The sequence below is a fragment of the Orbicella faveolata genome, unplaced genomic scaffold (assembly GCF_042242905.1).
Source record: "Orbicella faveolata isolate gen_17 unplaced genomic scaffold, um_ofav_v1 contig_46, whole genome shotgun sequence".
In the NCBI taxonomy this organism is placed as follows: domain Eukaryota; kingdom Metazoa; phylum Cnidaria; class Anthozoa; order Scleractinia; family Merulinidae; genus Orbicella; species Orbicella faveolata.
The window spans coordinates 20,052,109-20,057,500 of NW_028301576.1; the positions used below are offsets into that span (position 1 = coordinate 20,052,109).

Consider the following 5,392-nt stretch of genomic DNA (forward strand, 5'->3'; position numbering starts at 1 on the left):
TTGGATTCCCCGGGGGGAGGTGGGGAACTGTGGTCTCACTTGGGTTGCTCATGACGAAATGCCACTATTTTTAGCTGTCAAAGTATCTTTTAGGGAGTGCACGTGCGAAAAGATCTTTGTATAAACATGCGCTTGTTGCCTATCAATAAACCTTGAAATGCACGTTATTTTAAACGAGAAAGGCGCTTTTTAAACCTCGGATAGTGCGGTGATTGAATTTAATCAATATACGAACGAACCCACCCAGATGCGGCCGTCACGCAATATGCAGGTCTCAAGCTGTGATTGACCTCTGTGTATGCTGCCAGTCAAATAAACTTTGTCTTAGCCTTGTGTGTCGCTCTTTCCTGACCATCCCTCCTAGTAGATTTTGCCGGCGAACAGTTCTCTTTGCGATTAAAGGAGTTTTTTGTTTCGGAGACAAAACCAAAATAAATCTAAATGAAGTAGGCAAGGCTAATCTTTGGATAAGAAACAAATAGACGCAGGATAACCAAATCCCAATTGATCTAATGGGTATCCCCTTCCAATATGCTTGCTTGTTATCGTTTCTTTAATTCAGCCGGGCCCGGCAGCCAAATCTACCGAAGATAAAAAGGCAAAGCAAACTTACCAAGAGGAAAGGCAATTTCAAGGGAGGAAAGGACTATGGAAATGCCAAACTGTAGGGGATACCCAAATCCCTAGTGATATGGGTATCCCCTTCCAGAGAGTTTGTTTGTCCTCGTTTCTTTAATCCAGGGTAGCCAAATGGACCGAAGGTTAAAAGGAAAAGCAAACTTACAAAGACGAAAGTTATTCCAATGAGGAGAGGACTAGAAATGCCAAAATGTTGGGGATACCCAAATCCCTAGTGATATGGGTATCCCCTTCCAATATGTTTGGTTATCGTTTCTTTAGTTCAAGTTAGCCAAATCGAGAGAAGGTAAAAAGGTTTGCTTTGCCTTTTAATCCTCGGTTGATTTCGCTACCTTGAACTAAAGAAACGACAACAAACAAACACTCTAGAGGGGGATACCCATATCACTAGGGATTTGGGTACCCCTTTACATTTCAGCATTTCTAAGTCCTTTACGCATTGGAATGACTTGCGTCTTTGTAAGTTAGCTTTGCCTTTTTAACTTCGGTCGATTTGGCTACCCTGAATTAAAGAAACGATAACAACCAAACATATTGGAAGGGGATACCCATATCACTAGGGATTTGGGTATCCCATGCACTTTCCCGCAGTGTTCAAAGGAATAAGTCTTGTCTACTTTATTATCCATTTTTTACAGATATCTCATAACAAAAAACTGCTTTAATGGCAAAATTTAATAGGAGGGATGGTCAAGGAAAGAGTGACAAAGAAATAAGTCTAAGACAAAGTTTATTTCAGACAGGCAACCGTATACAGAGGTCAGTCACAGCTTGAGACCTGCGTATTGCGTGACAGTAGTCCGAGGTTTCGAATGCGCCTTTCTTGTTTAAAATGACGTGCATTTCAAGGGTCATCGATAGGCACCAAGCGCACGTTCATTACAGGAACTTTGGCTCGTGAATGTGTTTTGTATGTCGTTATATTACTGCGGCCTCGGATCAGACAGTCTGTTAAAAAATTTGGACTATTTTCACCAACTTTATATGTTTATATGAAGATTAAGAAAGTTTTAATTTATTGAGACAAAGCTTCGTAACAAGATAAATGGTTTTTCAGCAGAATTATGGATGATTTCATTGCCCCAGTCTGTAGTATTTAACGCTCTCAGTGTTTTGGGTACCCAAAACATGAAGGATTTGGGTACGGGGGTACCCAAAACACGGGGATACCCAATCACTGTGACACGTATTTTTGCTGGGTACGGAAATCTGGGATCCGATATGTGGAATCTGGAATCCCGAATCCGAAATTCGGAATCTGGAATACGAAATCTGGAATGTCCTTTAAATAAATATAGGGGAAAAATTATTTTGTAAAAAAATGTAAATGTAAATGTAAATGTAAATAAAAAAAACAATGTAAATGTAAATGTAATTTGTTTACCCACGGAGCACCAAGGAGTTCACAGAACTCGTTCAGAAATGTCCATGCATTCAAAGATCGAATTAGAATTTGAGAAATGTTGGTTTTTGAGGAGAGGGGAAAACCGGAGTACCCGGAGAAAAACCTCTCGGAGCAGAGAAGAGAACCAACAACAAACTCAACCCACATATGACGCCGGGTTGCTTTACTTCAACCGTAAAGAATTGACTTGTTTTAAACAACCCCTAGCTATACATCTTGCCCAGTTGTTCAAAAGGTGGATAAAGTTATCCATTGTATAAATCACTATTAAGTCAGGGTTAGTGATTTTTTGGGCGGATAAAGACTTGTAATAGTTACCCATAGCCTGCGTGCAGGCTCTGGTGTCTGGGTTTCCCACTCAAGCGCCGCTTTCTTGCTTTTCGCTTTGGCACGCAAGGGAGTGGATCCGGATTCTAGATACTCGTTACCGGCTTCCGGATTCCAGATTTTCGCTTCGAGCTTTTCGTTTTCGGATTTCCGTTTCCGGATTTCGGTTTCTGGATTTCCGTTTCCTTCAGATTCCATGGAGCGGAACTGGAAACGAGAGGTCCTCTAGATGCCTACACCGCCTACATCAAGAACCACCCAGAGAATGATTCTGAGACCTTTGCTTTCGCAGCGATTGTGAGGTAAGTCCCAAATAAACCTCTTTTAAATGTCTATGTAAATGAACATTACAAGGTCAAAAAAGGCAGACCATTTGGCTGTTTACAAGCATGACCCAGGAGTTGAACTAGGGTCTATGAAGGAGAATCGGCTTGTGGTCAGAGCGGGACTTGAACCCGCGACTTCAAGTCCGACGCCCTATAAAAACCAGGGCGGAAAAAGCTACGGTCATTTAAGTGTCCTGCCCTAACCACTCAGCCACGCTGCCGCTCTTCAGTCTGCGCATAATTTTTTTCCATTTCAAACCACGTGTCATTCGCCTCAATAATCTTTATTTGAATTGCTTTCATTAATAAGTTATTTTCATAAAACTTGTAAGCTACTCTTCGAGGTACAACAGAAGATAGCTTTGAAAGGGGATGACCTGTGATGAAAATAAGAAAACAAAAGACCTCTTCAGGGTTTCTGTCGCTAGCTATCTTATTTGGGGTGCAAACACAGCGAAAATGACAGTAAATGTATAATATATTAATAATGTATGAGGAAAATGCCAGAAGTACTCCACAAAGTTTTACAGGATCATATGTGTACTAAAGGCATCCGCGGTCGAGTGTTGATCAATACTCTCAATCGATTCCCTTGATCAACATCTCAATCAATGCTCCATCGACATGACCTGGTTTTCAGTTGATACTATCAACACTTGATCAACGGTCAGTCGATAGTCAGCGGAGTGTCGACCAATGCATGTGAATCGGTTGAAAATTAGTTGACTCTCAACCGTTGTCCATCAAGTGTGTCAACTAAGGTGCTGATGGAGTGTTGATCGAGTATCGATCGAGGGTTGATCGAGGGTATCATTCGACACTCAACCGTGGATACCTTTAGTACACATGATCAGTTTTGTATGGGGAGACTCTGCCCCGAGTTCCAACCCCTTATCATTTTGTACACCATTTTGACAGAAAAGGCATCCCTCTCATATACCTTGTATTAAAAAAAAAGTTATCCTTTTCTAAACCCTTTGAATGAAGTTGATAGACAATACTACTGGAGAACGTCAAGCACCACCAGAAGAAATGTTAACCAAAATACAGGTTTCACTTGTTCCTTTCCTATTTGCATTACATCTAAATGACAGATTTGTCTACCCTTTCATATACCTCAACTTGTCAAACCCCACCCTCTCATATACCTGAAGGCTGAAAAACGTAACCCTTTTGGGCATAGCCTCCCTGTACTGGGTAGTAACAAAAATGACGACCCCAAAAACGAAGACCTAAGATCGCAGACCTCTCAAATTCCTCTCAAATTATTAGGCATCAAACTTTCCCATACATTCAATGCAATTTTTGCTGTGTTTGTCCCCTTCCCCTCCCCCACCCCCCCCCCCCCAAAAAAAGCAAGATGGTGTTCAATCAAAGTATAACACTTTCCTATGTTAAAAGTGAACACTGGGTGCTTTTAATTGTGCCAAAGATTTCAAACATTTCGGTCAGAATTCAAATGGAAAGGTCTGTTTCAGTTTCTTCCAACTGGAATATTGCGGATCACCTCTTGAGGTGGTCCACTTTATTTTGGTTGGCCTATTCCGACCGAAATTCACCATTCCATTTTTTGACAAACCAGTTCTTTGCCCTAATTTTAGGGAATTCGGAAAAGGAATCAAAATGGCAAGAGCCATTCCTATTGGTTGGCCCGGTTTAATTGAAAAATGCTGTTCCATTTTCCTCAGGTATGCCCGCTGATCTCTGACCAGTCGGTTTTGCATAATAGAAAGCACCCACGGTTTTTACTATTCAATGACACTAGTCAGCTGTAAAAATTCTCTTTATTGCAATAACTCAACATAATGTTATATTAATTTGCATTTTAAATATTAGGTGTATGCGACTGACTGATTGATTGACATTGTAAATTGTGTGCATGACAATCTAATCTGTCTTATATATTACTATTTCAGAAAGTGGTCAGTGTAAAACGCACACTGCGGACTGCAGATTGCAGACCAGGAGTAAAATGCAGACCAAGGGTAGAATGGAGACTGTAGACTGGAAACTTAAGTGTATATCTTGTTCTTTCTAACCAAGGCTAACCATTAACAGACTAACCTAGGGGTTATTTCGGCTAATCGGTGTGAAAGTCTGCATTACAGTTAGTATGAATCTAGTGCTCCAGTTAACCTGTATAACACTCCCAGTGTAACTCTCAATCATGGAAATGATAACATGATTCAGTTAAAAAGTCTGCAGTCTGAATTTTACCCCCAGTCTGCAGTTCGCAGTCAAAGTCCACAGTTCACAGTCTGCAGTTCACAGTCAGAGTCTGCAGTTCACAGTCTGCAGTTCACAGTCTGCATTTTACACTAACCACTTTAGAAACTGTGTTAAAAGGACAAAAAAGCAGCAGATCTTGGGGTGCTAACAACAAATGTGTCCCTGATGACTGGGCAAAATGCCTTTAAAATTTTAAAAGAAACTCTTTTTATTAACGCTACATACAAGTTAAATTCCCTGCCCTGTCCCAGAGGTAGAGGGATTAGGGAGCTAGGGTTTCAATTGATTAGTGCATAACAAAGCAAAGAAACCTAACCACAAGTAAACCAGAGTAAAACTGAAACTAAGTATTTTTTGTAAACATCACTAAGAATAGTAGCTTTGATCTCAATTCTGTTGGCTGAAGGGACTTGCTTCCTCGTTTTCATTAGACAAAAAGCATAGCATACCTACGTATCTGCAATTG

General features: G+C 40.7%; 1 protein-coding gene across 1 annotated transcript in view; it reads left to right on the forward strand.

Moving 5' to 3' along the window:
• The first annotated feature begins 2,580 nt into the window (after positions 1-2,580).
• LOC149098797 (uncharacterized) overlaps positions 2,581-5,392 on the forward strand; it is a 7,847-nt gene continuing 5,035 nt past the window's right edge. Inside the window, exon 1 of the mRNA XM_089278782.1 lies at positions 2,581-2,673. The gene's annotated coding sequence lies outside the window, so the exon portion shown is untranslated. The remainder of the gene's footprint in view (positions 2,674-5,392) is intronic.